This window comes from Anabrus simplex, chromosome 1 (assembly GCF_040414725.1).
Source record: "Anabrus simplex isolate iqAnaSimp1 chromosome 1, ASM4041472v1, whole genome shotgun sequence".
In the NCBI taxonomy this organism is placed as follows: Eukaryota; Metazoa; Arthropoda; class Insecta; order Orthoptera; family Tettigoniidae; genus Anabrus; species Anabrus simplex.
In genome coordinates, this window is record NC_090265.1 from 1,335,676,438 (window position 1) to 1,335,703,352 (window position 26,915).

Genomic DNA, 26,915 nt, shown 5'->3' on the forward strand with positions numbered 1-26,915 from the left:
TTTAAATGGCAAGTTAATATTATGCCAGGTACACAATCTATACCCACACGGGTGGAATTAGGAGACGTTGTCTTTCGAGGAAAGGCGATTGGAAGTATGAATGAGGATACGATTGGAAGTGTAAGGGTTAAATCCCAACTGCTAGTATAATGAGGGAGTTTTTGATATAATCTGGCTGAGTAATAAAAATAGATAAATCATTATCGTATTGAGCTAATTTGAGCAGGTGACCCTGCATTAGCTATATTGAATGATGCTATTGACTCCGTGAAGGCCGCCTGTGAATGTGGTGAATTAGTCTCGCCGTGGTGCGAGAGGGGGATGGACTGGGGTCAGGATTTATAGCCAGAGCTGAAAGAGAGCTCGCCTTGTTAAGAAAACGTTTCTGGTAGAATGTTGCGTTCTACTGTGTGGAATAAGACACAAAATTTATGTAACTACTACACACTGTCCATTAGCCTTGATCCGGAAAACAATGTAGAGAGTAACTACTGTACGAGACATGATTAGCTTAGTTAGGGTTTTTCATTCCAGCGCCCTGGATGGAGACGACCAGAGTCTCAGGTTCAAACCTCGTGTGAGCACAGCAGGGATCAACAGCTCGCTAAGATAGCGGGTTACAACGGATTAACTACAGCCATTGTATTTATTGATACATGTGTTTGATATTTCTTTTCCAGGATGTGTTTTTTTTGTTTACTTGTAATCGATGTCGTTTTGAATGTAGACTTCGTGAAAATCCACTGGTAGTGATTGCAAATGATAGTTCGTTGTTCAAGTCTGTGTTTAATTTTATGGAAGACTTGAGACCATTTATTTTTCTTTTCTGTGATTTAGTGATGGATTTCTGATATGTTCGGATTAATCCTGTTTAATATTCACTTTATTGATACTTTAAGTTAGCCGACCATTCAAAAAGCGGACATTTTTCTTTTGTGTAAATAGATTTTAACGTGTAATACGGGATTCAGTCCCATGGAATACTCGCATTGGGGGAAACATGGCTTGTTTGTTTTTGTGAATATGGTAGGGTCATTTTATTGTGTATGTCGTACTCAGTGGTTTATGGTAAACCGGATGATAGCACGCACAAAACAATCTCGATAATACACAAAACAATCTGTGTAGCATACATCCAAACCAATGTAGTAGTTATGTAAGCAATGTAGGACACAGGCAATTCAAAGTGATAGTATGTGAAAAAGTGAGATCATATTAACAACCTCTCGGTTATTCTCTGTTCTGGTAGAGAGGGATATGGATATTAACGTCTGTGTCAAAAAGGAAAATTTATTGGATTAGAGAAAGTACCAGCTAACGTTGCCGTCCACATAGATTTTGTCTGTGGAATGTGGAGGTAACAGCTGATGTCAGTGGCAGCACGGATTTTTCCGCTGCTGAAATAAGTGATTGCTTATATCAATTGTGTAATAAGTATCAAGAGTGTATGTAAATTTTGTATATTTCACCGAGTGAATAGTAAATTGTTCTAAACGATTTCGTGCCTATCTATACCGAAAAACATGCATCCAGAATCCTCTTCCGTTCATTGTAGGCCTTTAAGATAGTTTATGTTTGATAGCCTCTATATGCCGCGAACGGTCTTCGGCCCTGAGGAGTCCGTGTTCAGACCTCAGGAACGGGAGAGTAGCTTTGATCTAGCTGAGCCGTATGGCCGATAACCTCTCATGTGAGTGGATTAAATATACAATCCCAATGAGGAGAAATCGGCACAGGCCTAAAAGATCCCTTGACTATCGACTTCCGTGGAGCATGGTCCCATGTGTTCGTGACCCGAAAGGGTTGGTTTGTTGTCACATGGTCCCATGAGTCATGGGGGACGGTGGGAAAGGTTCCAATATATATGATGGATGCCACTGTTTCGGCTTTCATTTTCTCGGTTCAGACATCACAATACCAAGTTGACTAAAGAGCCTTTCTACTTCGGCGTTTGAACGCGGAAGGCCGACATTTTAATAGTACGAATAGCCAGTTTCTTGAAGGGATTTTGTCCTGACGCATCACCATACTGTGACAGCTCTACCACAAAACTGCAGTATTTCAAAATTGACTCAATTTTATTGCCTTCAAATTACGCCACTGATTCTCAGTGTGGCCTATATCCGAGAGACTACAGCCTATACCTTCCGATAACTCAAATATTGGATTTTGACAACTTTCAGACAGTTGTTAATAGAAAGGAGAGCCATTTCCTTAGGATTTGAATATTGGTCAGTAGCCTAATTTTTAGTTCTGTACCCAGCTTTTTTTAGTGCGGTTAATACAACAGCCCTTAACCACTTCTACCGTTTCTATTGATGCTGCAGTTTCCACCAGATTTTCCAACCCGTAACCCAGATACCTATCCAGATAACTATCAATTTCAGTTGATGGCGAAAACAGCTGAAATCGAGCAGTTGGGTTTAGGATTTTCCTTCCTAACAAGGGAAGTAACATGTAAGACAGATCGAAACCTATCCTGAATTTTTTCGCACAATCATAGTATTGTAAGAGGATAGCGTGCGGACAATCCGCCTCCAGATTTAATCGTAAAGCTCCGAAATCGTACCTGGAATCCTGGTACGCAAGCATGATGGGTGGCACAGCTAGACATCCCTGAGCCAGCTCGGAGTTTTGGTGTGGTGGGGTGCGTATGCACGCAGTCTCTCGAACTGCTCAGAAGCGGTATTGTTTCACGCACTTGTCAGTCACTCACAAAAGTATAGCAGAAATGACTGGTATAAATTGCACGATGATAACACAAGTTTTTTGTACACTAAGCACAATGAATTAGAACTTCATTGTCGCACTGTTCTTTACACGTTTTTTTTCCCTCCTTATCCAAACAGTATTAACTGAGCACTACGAACTTGGGAGGACGCTCTCTTGCGTAATTCGTTGCAAATCATTATTATTTTATCATATCCCGAAATCGTGGAAATGAAAACTGAAAATGTATGAAAGACTGCAGTTTCAGGATTGTGTCTTTGGTGAACCTCAACTTTAATATCATTACGAGAAGTAAGAATTGCTGTTACTCGGTGGTAGAAATCTTTCCACTGCTGGAAGAAGAATTTGTCTAACGGTTGAATTATGCCCGTGGTACCTAAAGAAATATGAAGCAGTTCTATTGTTTTTCGTGGAGGGATATCTTCAAAACAAGTTGTATCACTGCATGTGGTCCACGAATCAAAAAGCAGGGCACAGTTGTCTTCAGAGAACGGGAAAAAGGCTTCTCTAAACCATATTTTCAGTTCTGTTTTCTCCATATTTCCTGATTTTGTGGCGGTGACAACTATGTTATCTAGTAAAAACATGTTTTTTTAACCTAAGGACCGAAGATTTCGGTCTGCTACTTAGGGAACAAAGAACCATCCATACTGATTGTTGGCAGTAGGGTGTATTAGTGAACTAAACGATTGGGCTATCGTGTGTGTGTGTTTCTCATCTACAAAAAGTCCTTTTCGATCGCATTTCGTGCTCGTACCATTTTGATCAGTGTTGTACATAGAGGACGGGGTGTAATGGAGAAATCGCCCTCGAGCCCTCTCCAAAAATTCTTCTGCAGCCTCATTCTATTGTTTTTCGTCCTGAATATGCGAACGGGCTACAAATTTTGTGATTTTTCTACTCCCAATTCTGTGTTGTTTCTTGAAACGGCTGATCAAGCTATGAGAGGCACAGAAACTACCTTTTTCGATAGATAGTTAACGTGCAATTTCTAAAGCCCACAGTCGTAAATCTTCATTACTTACATTTCACTTTCCCCTTCTTGCCTCCTGGAAACGGGAATACAGTTTTTTATACAAACATTTTATGATCAATCGGACTTGCCGACATACCCGTATTTTCCAACTGCTTCTTCCGCAAGTAAAGATATCGTTCCGACTTCACTAAAGTACAGTTTGTGTCTCTGTTATTCGTACAGGCTTCAGTTTCTTATAAAGTCTCGTATATTCACATCAACGATTGAAAAAGTGAAATAAAACTTATATTACGGGTAAAATCATGGTTTGTAAATGACAATTCGTTAGTGAAAACCATACTAATTTACATACAGGCAAGAAGATTTGATATTAATGTGCCGGCATCGACAAACGGGTGTATCAGTTGTATTCGTACAAATGGACAGGATGATGCCCACCGTTTGGTTGCGATGCACGGAAAAGTCTCAGTGGCTGCATACGACTGATCAAGTGCAATAGTCTCCTTCCTAGTGTATCTGTGGTGGACATCGGTAGGAGTTCAGATTTAAGTACGGAGCTCAACAACACCATACTTAAACTGGCACTTAAAGGACTTTCTTTACAAAAGACTGAACAGCTGGTCAATAGAACACATTCTGCGGTGCAATATGTGGTTGATACATTTAAACACAAAGGCACTATTAAGAACACGCCAAGGAAATCCAAGAGAAAGTGTTTAACTGAAAGGAAAGAACGGCTTGTTGTTCGGCTTATAAAGTCAGATTCCAAATTAAGTGCAGCAGTATTGAGGCAACTGGTGGAGGAACGAACTGGAAAGAAGGTCAGCAACTCCACCATCCTTCGGATCCTGTACTATGGAAGAATCACTCGGAAAAGGCCATATGTAAGTATAAAAAACAGACGGCTTATACTGACATTCGCTAAGGAGCGTATAAATAAGGAGAAAGAATTCTGGAATGATGTTATCTGGTCTGATGAGACAAAAATAAACCTTTCTTGGGTCAGGTAGCATACATAGAATATGGAGAAAAATTGGTACAGACCATTATGTGGCGAATACACTCCCAACTGTAAAATACGGTAGTGGGTCTGTAATGCTTCGGGGCTGTATGTCAGGCAGAGGTGCGCGTAACATACATTTCATCGACGGAATAATGAACAAGGAGGGCTATAATAAAATCCCGTGGGCAAACGTGAAGCAGAGTGCCGAAAATGTGGGGATGCCACCTGTTTATATATTCCAGCATAATAATGAACCAAAACACACTGCTGATATTAAAAAGACATGGTTGATCTGGAACATTCCTAAGCAATTTAGAACACCTCCCCAGTCTCCGGATTTAAATCCCGTCGAACACCTTTGGGCTACGTTGAAGAGGAATCTCCGTAGACAACGTGTGCGTACGAAGGAGGAACTTAAAAGTGTGATTCTTCAGGAATGGCAGAAAAACAGCCCGGACATCTGCAATAAATTAGTGTATTCTATGTGGCGACGATGTCAGGCAGTTATAAAGGCTAGGGGACATTCCACTAGATACTAACATGTACCAGGAACCCTGTATTTTTTGTTTATTTCAAGTGTTCAATTTGCTTGTACGAATAGGAAAGATACAAGATTATGGGCGCGCTTTTCTTTATTAGAAGCTGTATGTTTGGTAAACATGATTGCAGACAGATACAGTAGATATAAGTTTTCTGAAGGCTTTGTTGAATGTATGTTGGGTGAATAAAATCCTTTTCAGTTTACTAAGTACTAAAGCAAACAGCCCGTACGAATAGAATAGGTACATACTGTATTTGCGGACGTGTGAAAGTGACAATCGGTTTTTAACCACCTTCTTTAAGCCAGAAGTTTACAGGCCTCCTCTTGTACTCCATTCTGACATTTTCTCGCATACTTTTTACGGGATTAAGAACATAACTAGAACCGGATGAATCGCATGGCGACGGACTCGTAGCATCACTAGATTCCGGGGAGTCATATTCTAGTTTCGAACTCGGACGTGGAACTTCACTTGCGATCGGCAGATTTTTACAAACAGAATTACTTGAGTCGCTTTCACCGTCTCCAGTGTACATCAATAGAAACGTCCTTAATACGTTGCACTCCTCTACGATTATTCCTTTTATTTCGAGCTAATTCCTGCGGAAAGCAAAAGCCCCTTTTCGAGGAAATAACTCATTGCAGACTCCACTACGTTAACAGGAATTAAAACGTCGTCCTTCGAGAAACTCATTCTCACTGTCTTCCTTTTCTTTAAAACAACCATCAAGACTGTTACGTTATTGCTGTTTGCAGTGAAGCACCCCACAGTTGACTAGCGCGTGTTGCTCCGCTCATCACTGGCCTTGAGTACCTGGGACGTCTGGGCTGTCCACTCCAACCAACATGTACATGTATAATACTCGCGCTACCACCCATTGATCTGCGTATATGAGAGATTTGTCACATGATTTAGCAGACTTGTAGTTACATCTGGAGGCTGGTTTTCCGCACGGTGTCCCCTTATAGTATAACGATTGCGTCAAAAAATTCCGGTTAGGTTTCGACCTGTCTTACCTGATACTTCCATTGTAAGAACTGTATAATGCCTGTTGCTCACGGTAAAATTTTCTGTCAAATTTATTGTACAATAATTTAATTTTATAAAATTTCTGTTGCTCGCGGTCAAATTCAAGTTTTATAAAACCTTTTATACAACTTTTCGTGAAGTAGGACATGTTCTATTCCGTAAAATTAATTTTACGAAACGAACCAATCAGCGAAGCGGACATCACGATGATACTGGCGCTACGACGTGAGAAGATTGCGAAGCTCGATTGTAAAAAACACCGCCGTCTCGATCCTCTTATACTGCCTGCTCTATGCCACTAGTTTAACACAGGAAGGCGCGACTACCAATAGTTCTCCAAATCGCCGTAAGAGTGCAGCAGTAGACGCACAATCTTCGCTGTCAGTGTGGGTGTAGCACTGTATTATTGGTGCATGAATGTGTGTGAAAACCTGAGTTATTTTGTACAATGAGTAAACGTGTCTGGTCACTTTCGTTCGTACAAGATGTATTTTGAATAGAACTGTGAAATGAATTAATTATGTTATGTTTATAAATATTTCAAACGTGATTTTAAGGTGTTGGTACTTGATACTTTCCGTTCGTGCAAGGTATATTTTTCGTAGAACTGAAACTTCAGATTCTTTCCCCGAAATATTCAACTGTTGTATACCATTTTGCCAATCTCGGCAAGGTTGTTCGCAGCCTGAAAATATACGACTCCATGAAATACCGTCTAGAAGAGAATTGAGAGAAAAGCGGCTGTCGGCTTTATCTAGGTAAGGACCTAATGAAGGAAGTAATTGGATATCCTCAGATTACTCTCGCATCTGTGCCTTTACACCTTATTTCAGAATTTGATGGAGCCTCCGCGGCTCAGGCGGAAGACGCCGGCCTCTCACCGCTGGGTTCTGTGGTTCAAATCCCGGTCACTCCATGTGAGATTTGTGCTGGACAAAGCGGAAGCGGGACAAATTTTTCTCCGGATACTCCGATTTTCCCTGTCATATTTAATTCCAGAAAAACACTCGAATATCATTTCATTTCATCTGTCATTCATTAATCATTGCCCCGGAGGGGTGCGACAGGCTTCGCCAGCCGGCACAATTCCTATCCTCCCTGCTAGATGGGGGCTTCATTCATTCCATTCCTGGCCCGGTCGAATGACTGGAAAAAGGCTGCGGATTTTTTTCCAGAAGGTGATTAAAGCCGTGGAGGATAGTGGATTCCTTGTGATAAAAATTGTGACGGACAATCACAAAACGCCTTCATGTTTAGACATTTTGGACAACCTCAGATATCCAGACGATAATATTCCAATCAAACTAGAAACAGGAAATCAAATCCTAACTTGCGGGTACTAGGTTCGTGTTGTTGAAGAGAGGATGGAGTGTGACATTTGTGTCAGCAACATCTCACTGCCTAGAGCTTCGACACCTCTAAATAGAACTGATTACCGGTATGCATCAGGACAGAGGAGGAGTTTGATACCCAAAACCTAGTTTTGTTGCTCTGGTGAAGCATCTCCAGGAGTTCGTTTAAACTGATGTGCCCTATTGTCGAAGTCCTTCAAGCGTATGAGCGTAATACGAAGACTTGCGACGTCTTCCCTTTCAGAATACCGGGCGAGTTGGCCGTGCGGTTAGGAGCGCGCAGCTATGAGCTTGCATCCTGGAGATAGTGGTTTCGAACCCCACGGTCGGCAAGCCCGAAGTTGGTTTTCCGTGGTTTCCCATTTTCACACCAGGCAAATTCTGGGCTGTACCTTAATTAAGGCCACGGCCGCTTCCTTCCTATTCCTAGCCCTTTCCTATCCCATCATCGCCATTAGACCCATTTGTATCGGTGCGACGTAAAAAAAAATAATTTCAGAATGTGATTTGTTACAGTGTGAGGTCAAAGAACATCAGCAAAATGTTAGTGATATTATCCTAGCCAAGTTCGTAAGACCTCTATTATTTCATATTGCGTTGGCAAGAACACAAAAAGTACGGTACCACTCAAACCTTCGTCCAGGAAAATCTTCAAATTGTGCATGAAGAGGCCAACTGCGACATCGTGCAGGTAATATTGCCGATATTTAATATTACTGATGTAATTTACAAGCTTCAGTGAACATCTGACCATACTGCACAGTGTTTTGTAGGCTGTCGTCATTAGAATAAGTTTAGACCATTGTGCGTCCATGTCTGCCATCTAGCGGAGAAATTTTGTCGCAGCGTAGTCGCAAAAAGGCTCGAATAGAGCAGGCAGTATAGGAGGATCGAGACGGCGGTGGTAAAAAAACACTTCTTTCTAAAATGACAGGATCCAGGTGGACTGAGGAAGCTGTTAGTGTTTTACTGACGAATACCAGAAATATCCTTGTTTGTACGAAGTTAAAACGCCACTTTACCACAGCAGAAATGCAAGAAGAGGGGCAGAAAACACAATCACCGAATTCTTATATGAATGCAGGTCTTCTAACCTCAACTAATTTTCGACCAAGAACAGCAATCCTCCACCTTCTTCTCTTCTTTTGATCCACTCCCGAGTCCAGCATTTCCTGGCATTTCTTTTCTTCCTTTTTACCACTGAACAACATATAAGTGTAGCTAAAGCAGCAAGTTTTGCTTTGTTTGTTGGAGCAAACAGCTGATTCTTGGTTTAAAAGTTTATCGATAGATGGCAGCACATGCACATCCTAGTTCAGGAGTGAGTTCATAGATGGCCATCCTGATGCTTCAACGGATTTTATAAAATAATTTTACCGTGAGCAACACAACTTGTTTTCACCAAATGTTTATAAAAGTAATTGTACAACAAATTTTACGAAACATTTTACCGTGAGTAATAGGCTTAAGAAACATGAGATCAGCAAGTAAACGAATGGGTATCTGCATTTTCAGATTCAGATATTTTAATTGCCTTTAGGGTCTCATTTTAGATGAGTATTAAACAACCTGTTTGATGAATCAGAATACATATCGTCGCTGGAAAGGTAAAAGGTTGTATTCCACAAAGCTCTTCCTATCAATTATTCTCCTTAAGACTGGTCACGCCTCCCAGCCACATATGGATACGCAGTCCATCAGAACAATGTCCGTTGTGTTCGTTTTCCTATGTCGACGATTAAACGAAAATGAACCTTACATGCATTGTACATGAGGAGTGCGTAAATACGTAATGCAAACGTACATTCCTACAGTACGGTACTGTAAGGTTCATTTTCCTTTACACATGGGCATAGGAAAATGAACACAACAAAATTTGTTCTGATGGACTGCATATCCATACGTGGCTGGGAGGCGTGACCAGTCTTACGGAGAATAATTGATAGGAAGAGCTTTGTGGAATACAACCTTTTACCTTTCCAGCGACGATATGGAATAAGATATCTGGAGTATAAGAACACTTTTCTTGCGATTCTACTGTACTGAAGTGTAGTTTGAGCTCATGCCAGTGTTCAACAATTTTCCGATCAGCACGTTTGTTTTACAAACTTTTAGAATTTGAGAGGTCCTTAACTATTTATTCCACGATGCATTTGCTTGTAAATGGCCTGTCTTTTGTTAGAATGAGCAAGCCACAGGTAAATACAAATACTCTAAGTGGCAAAGTGTCTTCCGTAACATGAGAAACAGCTGTATGGAATGACACACACACACGCTATCATTTTCAAATGAGGAATAATAAACTCTTGTTTCGTAAGTTCATATATACGATTGTTCAGCCCTGTGTTCACTGAAGCGTTTGGCCGGGCTGAGTGGCTCAGACGGTTGAGGCGCTGGCCTTGTGAGTCCAACTTGGCAGGTTCGATCCTGGCTCAGTCCGGTGGTATTTGAAGGTGCTCAAATACGTTGGTAGATATACTGGCACGTAAAAGAACTCCTGCGGGACTAAATTCCGGCACCTCGGCGTCTCCGAAAACCGTAAAAGAGTAGTTAGTGGGACGTAAAACAAATAACATTAAAATTACGGAAGCGTTGTGTCAACACCAATACCTCATATATTTGCAGGTTTCTTTTTCCATTGCTGTAAGAGCACTTCTATTGGGTTAACAATAGTTGGTGCTGTGCCATTTGGTTATTCTACCAAACCTAACAAACGTGATACTATCCTTTCATACTGTCGCTGAAGTAACGAATTATGACACCCAACAACTTAGTAAAGGATATATCTGTCAATTCATCTATTATTAAACTGTAACCTTGATCGTGTCCCCAACAAAATGTGGTGCTAGTACATTAAGTCTGTACATTTTGCTCTGTATACGTGGAGATCTGCCGCCTCTGTGGTGTAGTGGTTAGTGTGATTAGCTGCCACCCCCGGCGGCTCTGCCACGAAATTGGAAAAGTTGTACGAGGGCTGCAACGGGGTCCACTCAGCCTCGGGAGGTCAACTGAATAGAGGTGGGTTCGATTCCCACCTCAGCCATCCTGGAAGTGGTTTTCCGTGGTTTCCTAGTTCTCCTCCAGGCAAATGCCGGCATGGTACCAAACTTAAGGCCACGGCCGTTTCCTTCCCTCTTCCTTGTCTATCCCTTCCAATCTTCCCATCCCCCACCAAGGCCTCTGTTCAGCTTAGCAGGTGAGGCCGCCTGGGCGAGGTACTGGTCATCCTCCCCAGTTGTATACCCCGACCCAGAGTCTCAAGGTCCAGGACACTGCCCTTGAGGCGGTAGAGGTGGGATCCATAGCTGAGTCCGAGGGAAAAAACCAACCCTGGAGGGTAAACAGATGAAGAAAGAAAGATAAATGGAGATCTGCTGAATTAGAACTAACGACATTCTATTTATACACAATTCTGACAAATTATCCACAGCTAACAATAATCAATGCTCTGCAATAAACAATGCCAAACTTCCTTCAGTCCTAGCAGTACTTAGGTTTACTTCTTTAAACGGTAAAGGTGAACGGACCTGATCGTGTTTCATACACTGTATTGCGTTTCTCAATTTTTCATTAAATCATAACTCATTATATTATTTAGTATACAATTTTGTTTGACAGTAGCCTCCGTGGCTCAGACGGCAGCGCGTCGGCCTCTCACCGCTGGATATCGTGGTTCAAATTCCGTCACTCCGTGTGAGATTTGTGCTGGACAAACGGAGGCGGGACAGGTTTTCCTCCGGATACTCCGGTTTTTCCTGTCATCTTTCATTCCAGCAACACTCTCCATCTCATTTCATAGCATCCATCAGTCATTCATAAATCACTTTGGGAGTGGCGACCCCATCGTACTAATAGCCTATATATGATTCGTTCGTTACATCCCTGAACCGGTCAATGACTGGAAAACAGGTTGTAGGTATTTGTTTTTGTTTTACAATAGCCGCAGTAGGAATCTACGGGTGTAAACCACTTAAACTGATATTCTTTCTTTCTTTCTTTCTTAATCTGTTTATTGTCCAGGGTTGGCTTTTTCCTCGGACTTAGCGAGGGATCCCACCTCTGCTGCCTCAAGGGCAGTGTCCTGGAGCTTCAGACATCGGATCGGGGGATACAACTGTGGAGAATGATCAGTACCTCGCCCAGGCCGCCTCACCTGCTATGCTGAACGGGGGCCTTGTGGAGGGATGGGAAGATTGGAAGGGATAGCCAAGGAAGAGGGAAGGAAGCGACCGTGGCCTTAAGTTAGGTACCATCCCGGCATTTGCCTGGAGGAGAAGTGGGAAACCACGGAAAACCACTTCCAGGATGGCTGAGGTAGGAATCGAACCCACCTCTACTCAGTTGACCTCCGGAGGCTGAGTGGACCCCGTTCCAGCCCTCGTACCACTTCTCAAATATCGTGGCAGAGCCGGGAATCGAACCCGGGCCTCCGGGGGTGGCAACTAATCACACTAACCACTACACCACAGAGGCGGACTAAACTGATATTCCCAGTCTTTATGGTAGTTTTCTTGATAGTTTGGCTTATCCATTACCTATGGCGGCGAATAAAATTACAAAAACACAATTCACAAACATGAAAATACGATGATGAATATTTGCAACCACACTCATAAATTTGCATAAACACACAAAACTAACCACAGATCACAACTGAACGTATTATTACTGTGAAAACTGCGAATCATGGGAGTGTGGACGAACGAGATCTGCAAGTAACCCCCAAATGTGAATGGAGTAGTATGAAAGACGCGCAAAGAGTAATAAAACGCTATTTTAATTCATACAGCTCTGAAAACACATAATTACTTAAAGCAGTAAGAACCAGCTTTCATCGAAATATCTCATAAAAACACATCAAAACAAATAAAGAATCTTACCATATGCCTGAAAGGATTAAAAAAATTGCATCGGCCGGGAATCGAACCCGGGCCGCCCGCGTGGCAGGCGAGCATTCTACCACTGAACCACCGATGCCTACCAGGACATTTCCAGAAAGTAACCTTTTCAATACACAATCGTATTCATATATTTAATGCAAACACAAGAACGTCACTTGGCATTCCGTCCAAAATATGACAGGACTCTTCATTAGTCTTTCTGTTTTAATCTGTTTGCCCTTCAGGGTTGGCTTTTCCCTCAGACTCAGCGAGGAATCGCACCTCTACCGCCTCAAGGGTAGGCCCCGATTTCAAGTAGTGAGAGCCCTGGGCAAAAAATATTTAACCGCTCCCCCCCCCCACCCCCCCACCCGCTCGTTTTTCTATTACACTAAAATAATAAATGTTTAAAATTAAAGATTACAGATTTCAATATGAGTTTCGAAACAGCACATTATGCAAATAAAGTTCTTCTTCTTCTTAATCTGCTTACCCTCCAGGGTCGGTTTTTCCCTCGGACTCAGCAAGGGATCCCAACTCTACCGCCTCAATGGCAGTGTCCTGGAGCTTCAGACTGTGGGTCGGGGATACAACTGGGGAGGATGACCAGTACCTCGCCCAGGCGGCCCCACCTGCTATGCTGAATAGGGGCCTTGAGGGGGATTGGAAGATTGGAAGGGATAGACAAGGAAGAGGGAAGGAAGCGGCCGTGACCTTAAGTTAGGTACCATCCCGGCATTTGCCTGGAGAAGAAGTGGGAAACCACGGAAAACCACTTCCAGGATGGCTGAGGTGGGAATCGAACCCACCTCTACTCAGTTGTCCTCCCGAGGCTGAGTGGACCCCGTTCCAGCCCTCGTACCACTTTTCAAATTTCGTGGCAGAGCCGGGAATCGAACCCGGGCCTCCGGGGGTGGAAGCTAATCACACTAACCACTACACTACAGAGGCGGACCAAATAAAGTTAATTCTCATAATTAAATTTATCAAGCCAAATAAAGGTAACAGCCAAATAAGAATCAGGCTGTATTTATTTTTATTTAAAAAGCCGTTGGTTCAGTTTGATAGTTTGTGTGTAAGTAAATAATTTTATAAACAAGGCACATAGAGCCTCCGTGGGTCAGACGGCAGCGCGCCGGCCTCTCGCCGCTGGGTTCCGTGGTTCAAAACCCGGTCACACTGCTTGAGATTTATGCTGGACAAAGCGAAGGCGGGACAGGTTTTTCTCCGGGTACTCCGGTTTTCCCCCTGTCATATTTCATTCCAGCAACACTCTCCAATTTCATTTCATTTCATCTATCATTCATTGATCATTGTACCAGAGGAGGGCGACAGGGTTCGGCTGCCGGAACAATTCCTATCCTCCGAGCTAGATGGGGGTTTCATTCATTCTATCCTTGACCCGGTCGAATGACTGGAAACAACCTGTGGATTTTCATAAATTATCATTAATTTATTGCAATTTATTTCGATCACATTTATAAATAAGTTTTGTTTATAGGCTACTTGTATATTATACTACTTTACATGAAATAGTTTTTCCTTGATTTTTCCTAGCAAACAATTTCATCAGAGTTGGTTTTCAAAGTTAAATCTTTCTCAGTGCACATAAAGACTAATTACCTTAACTTTTCATTAAGAAGAGTTGCCCTCTTAGCATTTCTTACTCTGCTTAAAACTGAAAAATCCCTTTCTGCAGTACAGTTGGTTATTGGTAAGGTCAAAAACATCCTAATTAAAATGTCAAGATTGGGAAAAGTACTTGACAAATTGTTTTGCACCGAGCGAGTTGGCCGTGCAGCTGTGAGCTTGCATCCGGGAGATAGTGGGTTCGAAACCCACTGTCGGCAGCCCTGAAGATGGTTTTCCGCGGTTTCCCATTTTCACACCAGGCAAATGCTGGGGCTGTACATTAATTAAGGCCACGGCCGCTTCCTTCCCATTCCTAGGCCTTTCCTGTCCCTTCCTCGCCATAAGACTTGCTTGTGTCGGTGCGACGTAAAGCAAATAGCAAGCATTGTTTTGCTCAGTGTAAGAATACACTTTAGGCAAGTTTTGGAATCCTCGAGTTCAACATACATTTGAAACTGTACACACTCATTTACAAAATCTTGACTGATGTCTTCAGGGTACAGCGAACTAAGTTACAAAGCAGCGTTCTTCACTTCTGATGATTCGGATGATCAAGTCAGCAGAAGAGGTAACACTTGAAATCTGGAAGCTACGCCTTCATATGCTTCTTTCCTTCTTGTAAGTTTCCTATAAGTGTGTCCATTATTTTAAGGAACACATTATTTTTGAAATTTATTCTTGCATCTAGGTCTTGTTCAATCCCACGTGTTTCATTTACAAATATTTTCCGTTTTCTTACTCTTGAATAGCTTGGAACATCACATCCACCTATTTTCAAAGTAGATTGCTCATATATGTCAAACTCATCCCGTTTCGCTTTGATGAATCCTTCCAGGGTTTTCAATTGTTTTACTCCTCCCTCAAGATTAAGATGTTCATACTGCAAGTTTTTAGTACACTTGTCAACTCTTTCCAAAATATCATTCCACACAACTAACAGAAATGTGGTCTGGAAATTCTGAAATTTAGTTTCAAGGTTTTGTGCCTCAAGCCTACAAGTAGGTTTTACACTGGAGTTTTCAACTACCTGCCTCAACGATTGTCGTATTTCTTTATAACCTTTTACCAAAGCTCTGACAGAGTCTGCTCTTGCAGACTATCTGGTTTCTGATAAAGATTTTACCCCTGGCGTACCGTTTCTTGATAAGAATTGTTTCAAAATATTCCACCTGTACGTAGACACAGAAAAGTAAGTATACAACTCTTGGACGAAGACAAAGGAAACTACTGTGGCAGTGCAGTAGAGATGGGCACTATCGACTGAAAACCGCTATCGACTAGTCCCTTCGAACTATCGACTAAATAGTCGAATGTTTTCAGTCGAACAAAAGTATTCATTACTTCCTGTCGAGAAGACTGAACAGTCGAATGATTTAAGTCGAATGGAAGTATTCATATAACGCAAGTAGTCAGTCCATGAAAAACATTTCCAGTCGAAACTCTCCGTATCAAAAGTGGAGAGTCGTACTTTTACGAATACGGCTCATTTTAACGCAATTTACCAATAATTAGAAATCACTTGTATAGACACGCATTAAAATCCGATTTACGCACTCATTCGTACATGGGGCTAATAGATAGAGAGATGCCCTTAATACGAACCAACATCATACGAATGGTCTTTCTTGGTGCTAAATGGACAGTACCGAGCTCGATAGCTGCAGTCGCTTAAGTGCGGCCAGTATCCAGTATTCGGGAGATAGTAGGTTCGAACCCCACTGTCGGCAGCCCTGAAAATGGTTTTCCGTGGTTTTCCATTTTCACACCAGGCAAATGCTGGGGCTGTACCTTAATTAAGGCCACGGCCGCTTCCTTCCCACTCCTAGCCATTTCCTGTCCCATCGTCGCCGTAAGACCTATCTGTGTCGGTGCGACGTAAAACAACTAGCAAAAAAAAAAAAAAAAAAAAAAAGGACAGTAAAACGTAGAAAGACGACAATGAGGCTCTATTCCCGAACAATGTTAACAATAATAATATGTAAAACGCGTGGCTGTCGTACACAATCAAGATATACTGTAGATGAGAACAGCCAAACACAATACTACCGTATTTTCTAGATTATTATTATAGTTATTCAGATTATTATTATTATTATTATTATTATTATTATAGTTATACCATAGCGTAGCTATGGTTATACCTTATGTATGAATAGGGCTTAACATAATTAACATAAACAAATATGCAACGAAATAAAGAGCATATAAACGACAAGAGAAAATCGACCATATATCGTGGGTGCATATGAAGTTAACATAATTACATATTACATATCCGAAGTGACCATAAACCGATAGTTCCATTCGCTTCCATGTCGCTGTGACTTAAGTGCGACTGAATTCAGTCGACTTGTTTTGTGCTGACTGGACAGTGAAACGTGGAGAGATGCGTGGCGGGAATGCAACTGAATTCAGTCGACTTGTTTTTTAAAGTAGTCGACTGTTACGATAGTTTAAACTATCGACTAGTTCGATAGTTATCAGTCGATAGTGCCCATCTCTACAGTGCAGCATTCTGCGGCAGCTGAACGAACAAGGTTTAATGAATGTGCTGCACACGGTATGTATTCTGCAAGGGGACTTTGCTGCTTTATTCGGGCCTGAAGACCTGAGTAAGCTCCTGACATATTGGAAGCATATTGGCCCCTACAATTCTTGATGTCGATTTCGAAACTATCAAGACAGTCAACTACAGCTTTTTATAGTCCAGCAGATGTATGTGATATTCCAAGCAGAAGACTAATGAGTCGTTCTACAGGCTTTGGCTCTGTTTGAGGTACATATCGTAAAACAATAGCCAACTGGACAGTGTGAGAGCAATCAGGCGTCGAATCTACAATGAGAGAGTAATATCTAGCCTCTTTTACTTCGTCAACTACAGTTTTAAGCACACAATTCCCCATAACTTCGATCAATTCATTACATATTTGGGAAGACAGGTATGAGGTGTGCCCTTGACCTTTGTTACCATATTTCCCGATGTGCTGGGCAAGGAAAGGGTCATATTCACGGATTAACTCGAGGCAACCAAAATATAAACCATTTCAGGTTGATCCAAAATCCTCATTGTCACCTTGGAAAGGTAAACCTCTAACTCCCAAAAGTCGTACAACATAAACTATTCTTGAGATTATACTTCGCCAGCAGTTTACCTCTTCTTCATACCGGTACTGTGTAAACAGAATTTTATCAACCTGCATTAACTGTTTTTGTCTGGTGTTGTACGTAAGAACATTACGCCTGTGGTCATGAGAATATCCATGATGTTTCAGTAGTTCGTAGCTGTGCTTGCAGTCATTAAAACCGGTAGAAAATGTGTTTTTGCATTGTCTGGTTGAAATAAACAGCACTGAATACAGAATACTTTCCTAGATGACTGTGAATACAATAACCAATCTCTTAAAACAACTTCTCCATTAGGAAGAGTACTCTTAAACATGTTTTCAATGTTCTTTTACCATCATTGTAAGTTTGCAGAGATTTCGAAAAATTTACCATTATGGTTTGTTTGGACAGTGTTTAATAACATTCTCAACTACTGAATTTAACTTGACATTCCAAGTTGCAGAATCAACTATAGAAAATGAATTAGGTAAGGTTACCTCAGGTTGTGATTGTGATGTACTGTAGTTCCAAAACGGCTGCTGGACAACTTCAGGCTCATCGTTCAATTTAATACTAACTCAGGGCTGATCAGTCTGTATATCTAGGCCTTGTAAGTTTTCTTGTGTAAAGTTAAATGGGACCGATGACGAAGTCGAAGGTTTTGTTAAGTCATCTTGGCATTCCGATTCCGAGGTTGGAGTTGAACGAGTCAAAGTAAAGAACTTCATCACTTGACTTCTTATAAATACTGAAAAACATGTAAGAATTGCACGAGACAATGAGTTGGCTGGTGAGGTTATCAGGTTGATGGTAAGCGGACGCACACGAACCGTAACGAGCCAATGACAGACAAGGCAGTAGTTGTCTAGACTAACAGGGTTGACAAGCCACCAAACACAATTGCCTACCCAGCACCCGCACGAGCTAAATAATACCTTTCTTATTGTTTGCAATACATAATACTATCCTCCACTACACTAACACGCAGTTACCTACACATGGCAGATGCCGCCCACCCTCATCGGAGGGTCTGCATTACAAGGGCTGCACTCGGCTAGAAATAGCCACACAAAATTATTATTATATTGTTTGCAATAATTTAATTTTCTTCATAAAATTTAAATATATAGATTAAATTCAGGTTTTAAAGTTAGAACAGTTTAAAGTGTTTTATATAGGCTAACAAAATAATTGGAATAATTTGTGGAAATTAAAAGTAATTTGAGTTTAATGAATTTACAGTAAGACGTTATTCACGCAGGCCATAATTACTAATAATAATGTTATTTGTTTTACGTCCCACTAACTACTCTTTTACGGTTTTCGGAGACGCCGAGATGCCGGAGTTCTTTTACGTGCCAGTAAATCTACCGACACGAGGCAGACGTATTTGAGCACCTTCAAATACACCGGACTGAGCCAGGATCGAACCTGCCAAGTTGGAGTCAGAAGGCCAGCGCCTTAACCGGCTGAGCCACTCAGCCTGGCGCCATAATTACTTGATCCACCGGCCGCCCCCCTCAAAAAAAAAAACTGGCGCCCTGAGCAAATGACCAGTCCGCCCATTTGTAAATCGGGGCCTGCTCAAGGGCAGTCCTGGAGCGTGAGACTTTGGGTTGGGGGATACAACAGGGAAGTAGGACCAGTACCTCGCCGAGGCGGACTCACCTGCTATGCTGAACACGGGCTTTGTGGGGGATAGGAAGCTAGGAAGGAAGTGGCCTTGAGTTAAGTACCATACCGGCATTTTCCTGGAGGAAAAGTGGGAAAACACGGAAAACCACTTCGAGGATGGCTGAGGTGGGAATCGAACTCTCCTCTACTCAGTCGATCTCCCGTACTGAGTGGACTCCGCTTCAGCCCTCGTACCACTTTCAAATTTCGTGGCAGAGCCGAGAATCGAACCCGGGCTTTTATGGATGGCAGCTAATCACGCTAACCACTACACCACAGAGGCGCACCTCTTTATTGGCATAGGGAAAAATAATGTAAAGTCAATAAATGTAATCTACATTCTGTTGAGTCTCTACTGTAAATGCTTGAAAATAATCAGAGAAACTGTTGTATCAGTGAATTTTTAAAGAGATCGCTGCATTTTCCTAGTGCGAGCACATGAATCACCTCCGTTCGCTGGCTATGTTCCGTGTCACTGAGAGGCAGGGTTGCCACCGGGCAAAAAATGTACGTACTAAATTTTCCCGTGAAAAGGTACTAGATTATGGAAAAAAGTACTGAATCATTTTTTTACAATGGAGTAGGATTATTCATATAGACAGTACAGAAAAAAGTATACTTATAAAAAATACACCTTTATTAAATAAGAAAATCGTAATTATCAGAAGTTATCGGTTTTCATATCTGTGATGGGAAGCAGCAATGTTGCAGTTTCAATACCCACTATCCTAACACTTCCAGTTCCAAGCTGACTACCAGATGAGAGTCATTTATTTATGTTTAGAATATGAACACAATGAATAGCACACACACACACACACACGCACACACACACACACACACACACACACACACACACACATTCATTTTGACTTCATACACTACCCAAAATTTGGCTGTCTTTTAGAGTGTATTAACATGCATTTCACATTTTGCTCTTCTCGTATTCCTTGGAAAATATTGCCAAAGCAATAAACTTTTTTGAAATGTGAACATTTTGGGCAGACTAGTACTTTAGAAGGAGCGCATACGCTACGGAATAGTAGTTTGTTACTCAGTCTGGTCTTATTAACAGAAAAAGAAACTGTTCTGTTTCAGCAGGAGAATGTGGTAAACAGAGCAATGCCTTCAGAATTGTTTTTCAAATTTGAAAAGATGTAGTCGCCTACAGGATTTTTCAGTTCGATTAAAAAGAGTTCCAAAATTCCATAAACTCTTAGTACTCTTTCAGCGATTTTGTGGGCTTGTTTGTTAAGAAGGAAACAACACCTTCCAGTGTCGACTCGGTTAAATGTAACTTAAAAGCCGTTCAGTCTGTCGAACTCACAAGTTCAATATAAATAGAGCCTATTGTTTACTAGTGTGTTGTTTTGCAGGTATACTCTACCTCCGTAAAAAGTACTAGATTTCCATAAAAAGAACTAACGCACTAAAAATGTCGACGAAGTACTAGATCTAGTACTAAAGTACTAACGGTGGCAACCCTGCTGAGAGGCTAAAACATGAATGACTAACGTGCTGTGTTGACACTATATTCATATTGTGCATAACGTCATCAAGCAGGCAAGAAGGGAATTTACCGAGTGATGTCACATTGTGATCGTTATAGCATTATATGAAATGACACGACGACCTCCAAATTAAAAAAAACAGTCATAAATATTCACGAGCTGAACTGCAGTTTATTGTTTTAAACTAATGGTAATAATAATAATAATAATAATAATAATAATAATAATAATAATAATAATAATAATAATAATAATAATAATAATAATAATAATAATAATCTTCTTTATCTGTTTATCCTCCAGGGTCGGTTTTTCCCTCGGACTCAGCGAGGGATCCCACCTCTACCGCCTCAAGGGCAGTGTCCTGGAGCTTCAGACTGTGGGTCGGGGGATGAAACCGGGGAGGATGACCAGTACGTCGCCCAGGCGGCCTCACCTGCTATGCTGAACAGGGACCTTGTGGGAGGATGGGAAGATAGGAAGGGATAGACAAGGAAGAGGAAAGAAGCGGCCGTGGCCTTAAGTTAGGTACCATCCCGGCATTTGCCTGAAGGAGAAATGGGAAACCACGGAAAACCAATTCGAGGATGGCTTAGGTGGGAATCGAACCCACCTCTACTCAGTTGACCCCCCGAGGCTGAGTGGACCCGGTTCCAGCCCTTGGACCACTTTTCAAATTTCGTGGCAGAGTTGGGAATCGAACCCGGACCTCTGGGGGTGGCAGCTAATCACACTAACCACTACAACACACAGGCAGACATAAAATTATTATTATTATTATTATTATTATTATTATTATTATTATTATTATTATTATTATTATTATTATTATTATTATTATTATTTCCACCTCTGTGGTGTAGTGGTTTGTGTGATTATTGTCAACCCCGGAGGCCCGAGGTCGATCCCCAGCACCGCCACAAAATTTGAAAAGTGGTTCAAGGGCTGGAACGGGCTCCACTCAGCCTCGGAAGGTCAACTGAGTAGAGGGGTTTCGATTCGTTCCTCAGCCATCCTTGAGGTGGTTTTCCGTGGTTTCCCACTTATCCTCCAGGGAAATGCCGGGATGGTAGGATGGTAACTAACTCAAGGCCACGGCCGCTTCCTTCCCCCTTCCTTGCCTATCTCATCCAATCTTCCCATCCCTACAAGGCACCTGTTCAGCATAGCAGGTGAGGCCGCCTGGGCGAGGTACTGGTCATCTTTCCCATTTGTATCCCCCGACCCAATGTCTCACGCTCCAGGACACTGCCCTTGAGGTGGTAGAGGTGGGATCCCTGGCTGAGTCCTTGGGGAAAAACCAACTCTGGAGGATAAACAGGTTAAGAAAAGGAGAAGAATAATTTTTTTTTTGCTAGGGGCTTTACGTCGCACCGACACAGATAGGTCTTATGGCGACGATGGGATAGGAAAGGCCTAGGAGTTGGAAGGAAGCGGCCGTGGCCTTAATTAAGGTACAGCCCCAGCATTTGCCTGGTGTGAAAATGGGAAACCACGGAAAACCATCTTCAGGGCTGCCGATAGTGGGATTCGAACCTATTATTATTATTATTATTATTATTATTATTATTATTATTATTATTATTATCATTATGGTGTACTGGTTAGCATGATTCGCTGCCACCCCTGTAGGTCCGGATTCGATTCCCGGCTCTGCCACGAAGTTCAAAAAGTGGTTTGAGGGCTGAAACGGGGTCAACTCAGCCTCGGGAGGTCAACTAAATAGAGGGGAGTTCGATTCGAATCGCATGTTCAAGTCCTCGTACCATTTTTAAAATTTCATGGCAGAGTCAGGAGTGGAACGCGGACATCCAGGGATTGCAGCGAATCACACTAACCACTACATCACAGGGATGGGCTAATACTTTTATTAAACTACATAATTCACCAATTTTTCCCCTAGGGTGTTTCAATAATCCACGGAAAAGTCGCTAATCGAAAAAATGGAATTTTGTTGCTTACAAGGTTCTCAAATTCCCCAAATTTAGCGCTATCTCTGAAGTTGGTAACACTCCTCGAGCCGTTCGAAGTCACGAAATCTCATCGAAAACCGGTCGGCTGCCAGGTTGGCAAGGCGACTGCGCTGCTGCCGCGCGACTAGACTGCTAATCTTTCCCTCATCCATAAGCTCAACGCCAAGGCAGAACGAACGGAGCACGCGTGCCTCTAGAACTGCTCTAATACCTGCAGACAGTGATGGGTTTCGACCGGAATGGCAATCGATTCGATATGCCTAGGGAATCGAGTAACCGGTTCCGGAACTGATGCTGAGAAATTCGTAGCGTTATCTATGATGCCGGTGAGTAAACACATGTAATGTGCTTTTTTTTTTTTTCAACCCATCCCATGCCTGCATGCAGGAGCATCCTGGAGCTACATGCTCTAATAAGACCGCAATTCATTCTGTACATTGAGCGTTGCGACTAGCACATTTTACGTATCGTCGAAAGTGTCAAAACTCGTACGGGGATTAAATCATACTGTGGCACGGAAGGCCTCCGCGACACCATTTTGTGATGAGACTTGGGTGGGGCCAGTCAGTGTAGCCCGAACTGCGGGCGAATTGCCGAGTTACGTTTTCCACCCTCTCAAGACGGGCGCGCAGTGGCTAGCCCGCTGCTGCCTCATTGCCACAAACCCGTGTCGTCGTCCTCCCTCACCCGCCAGCATAGTGGTGTAGAAACGACGAGAAACTGAACCCAGAACTTTCCGTCTCCTGAGACTTCCAGCGGTTTTTCCTTGTCCGAAGGAGCTCGAAGGGTTAGCCTCTCTATAAAAGACGAATGGACGAGCGCCAGTGGGCCAAAGCCCAGACGCTAGCAGACCCGAGCTGCACCAGGCAGTGACAAAAAGGACTGATCCCCATTAGAACTGACAAAAACAAGGAAAATGTTTATGACTGCATGGCAAATTCCTAACTAACAATCTCTGGACTTTCCTGCCCACATCCTTTCATGCGCTACAAAAGATGTCAGATGCCCTTGTGGTTTTCCCTGACCCTTAATACCACGCCTTAACACCACATTACCAACACAAACCTTTCCTGGTAACGCGTCTAAAGTGCAAACAGGCAGGTACTCCTGTAGTACCTTTCACACTCTTCCCTGCTATATCTTTTCCTCTTAGAAATTAATAGCATGTCGGAGGCAATGTAGATTGTGGGGGGGGGGGGGTGCCGAAGTAAAAAAAAAAAGAAAGAAAAGAAAAAAAGCCAGGTGGTCTTAGACAGCGATTGAGTGCAAGGAGAGCAGTAAGCGAGTGCAGTGCTGTGAGATGTTGTAAACATATTTAATACTAAACTAACAGGGTGTGGGGTAATAAGCCAAATAGTAACTATTCTAAGTCGCTGACCAACTTTTGAAACATATAAATCTGAATTTAACTTGAAAATATGTAATGTCTGCATTTAAAATGGAAATTATGAAAATTAATATTCATTAAATAAAATACACGATCGTCGAACCCTGGACTCACACTTACTTCTTACCTGCTTACTTACACATACGTTATTTGAAGGGCGCCAGCTACCACTCAGTGCAGCAATAATAGAATGAGAATCTTGACTATCTCTAGGGTGTGGGGTAATAAGCTTACTTTTGACAACATACCATATAAGTTCTGGAAAAAGGAGATTGGCGTTCGGTTTCCCCATTAATTTTGAGGTTAAGATATTTTACTGTCATTGAAATAAAACTATGAATTCGTTTGATAGAACAAAATATATTCTTTAAATAATAAAAATAGTGAGTCTTGTTGCGATAAAACAGACGAGAATATGAAATTATGACATAGCAACTGAAAGAAACTCGGCACGAATTTAAATTCTTCTTGACCGGACATTTAACAATTTATACGAAATATTTCCCTCACTGATTCACTTGACTGTACCTTCAACACTTTTAGTATAATTACGACGTATTCCTTTGATCTGGTGTTTACTGCAGATGTGTCACGCCTAACTTGTTGATACATCCTTGTGACTGCTTCTTCTCCAAATCATCTGACTTCTTTGTAAGTCAATATGGTATTACCTCATGGCAGGTGGTATCCCTCTCTGACTACATGGTAAGCCCTTGCGTCCGTGTCTTCAACTAAGTGACCAACTAACTTTGGCCTCACTCTCTCAATGACCAATGATTAATGGCCCACTGAGTCTTCTCCATCTCTCGTTCACACTCGTTGACTGACCGACTGAGGCCTCTTCATCTCGTAGACTTCTTCACTTCAGCTTCCGTTTAACTAATGACTGACGCTACAATATGCAACCACCTTTTATAGACGTTGGTTGACACAGGTACGTAATCTCCAGAAATAACAATGACATACTCCCACAACGCGGCAAATATTAGATGCAGCTGTGAAACCGCCGCCGGCTCGCTGGGCTTTTCAAAGAAAGTGAGCTCAGTGCTAACTAAATACGATGACGTAGCCATGACGTAGCGATGACTTGGCAGAAATGTCAACAGTATTGCACAATATAACGATGCCATATCCACATCTGATACATCGAAACTCTAATTGTACAGGTATTTAATGTTAATCTACATATACGTATATATGCACACACTCAATTACAAATACGCAAGCGACAAGCATTGCATAATGGAATTTAATAATAATTATAACAAAATAATAGTAACCTCACAGATAAAATAATAATAATAATAATAATAATAATACGGACATAATAATAATAATTGTTACAGAGTTCTCCGTGGTAGTTAGAGGTGAAAGAAGGTGCTGGGATGAACAGGTCTCAACTTACGAAATTAAAGTTAATTTAAAATTTAAGAAGGTTATATTTTCCTTTCGAGATCAATAAATAACAAGTACAACAGGAACTTGGTTATATAGCAACAAAATAAGAATGTACAATTACAGTTTATTAATGTATATTGGGCTTCGAGTTCCAGAAACACAATCCCTGAGCAATGAGCCCAACTTTACTTATACCCAAGGTTTAACAAAGGGGCAGAAAAACCCCCAATCATGCCCAGGAGCACTCGCTCCCGATTACTCAGTAAAGCCTGCTCGAGGCACACAGAAACCAAATTTAAGAAAGAGCAACCCGCTCTCAAAGTTCAAGCCTATCAAAGGCCACACCAAACTCTACTTTCAAGCTGTCCTCCAAGTACCTGAAAACAGGGGTACAAATACCCAACCTACTGAGGCCTATTAAGAAAAGAAACAGGTCAATTACATGGCCTCCAAAATACCAACTTGAGAGGAGGCGAAACTGCACTTCTAATACATTTCTTTAAAAACCTATTTGGCACTAGGCCGCTTATGCAAGGGCTGATCCCCATACTAAAGAGGTGACACGATAGGAAAACTTATTACATTACGAAACGAAGAAAAATGGTAGAGAAAACGTAGTCACCCTCAAAAACAATATGAAAGGGAGCTCGAGAGGGTTAGGCACTCTCTATCCCAATTGTAGTTTAAAGAGAGAATTTATACCAAGAGTCTATTACATTTTAGAGGAAAGTTACATGATAAAAGGTATCGAACCTGCCCCGAGAGTTTAAACTGCTGAGCTAGCAAGAAAAGAAGTTATTAAAAGGCCATTACCTTATTGATGAACCGCTGCCCGACGAAAGAGGCGCTTCCCGCCCCCTGCTACATAATTTACACAATGATAGATGTTACTGAAGTGGCCCGGAGACCCGAAAATCAGCAGTTTATATACCCTCGTGGAACATTCGAGACCTTTCATGAATGATAACACTCGCCCACGAGCATTTATTGGTTACCGAACACAGTTACAGAGTAGGTTGGGGAAGAAAGCCCCAATTGATTGAAAATTAATTTAAGAAATTCGGGATTGGCTAATTTCAAAACTGGCGGAACGAACGGGTTAACATTGCCAACTCAAACAATGACAGAAAGAAATTTAACAAAGAGCAAACTTATGACTACAAAATTTCTTCAAAGAAAAGTTCCTTCACTTTGCACTAGGGTGCACAATTGTAGTTCTTAAGTGGTGCCATCTAGAAGAGAATGTTCACACTTCTTGCTACAGAGAAAACAAATATAAATCGAAAAAGACACAGTTCAGAACACTTCAAAATTTATAGTAATGACATCTTCTGATAACCTTTAGAATTAACATGGTTGTTAGAGTTCAGGCTTCCTCCAGTAGAGGAGTTTCAACTGGCGCAAAGTTTGAATTAGCGGCGCGGAGGTGTACCGCCTGGTACAACAACAACAATAATAATAATAATAATAATAATAATAATAATAATAATAAAATACAGATATTACCTTGTAACGGGATTTGTACCGTTACAATATGTGTACCGCCGAATATAGGATCAGTGTGCTACAGTGTCGGTGGAACGCTGCGTGTGGACACACGGAACAGCGATGTGAGCGACGAAGGATAATGGAAGGAGACTGTCACGCGCGCCCCAAGTCATAGGCCGCTATTAGGCGAGGGTGACTAGTGGTGCAACTTTAGGGCCGCTTCACACTAGGCGAC

At 41.9% G+C, this 26,915-nt stretch overlaps 1 protein-coding gene and 1 non-coding gene across 2 annotated transcripts in view; both read right to left on the reverse strand.

The window, feature by feature from the left end:
• Positions 1-26,915, reverse strand: part of LOC136878715 (uncharacterized) — a 225,841-nt gene that overhangs the window by 76,697 nt on the left and 122,229 nt on the right. The gene's annotated exons all lie outside the window — the stretch shown is intronic.
• Positions 12,539-12,609, reverse strand: TRNAG-GCC (transfer RNA glycine (anticodon GCC)). Its single transcript has one exon. It is a non-coding gene; the product is annotated as a tRNA-Gly (tRNA).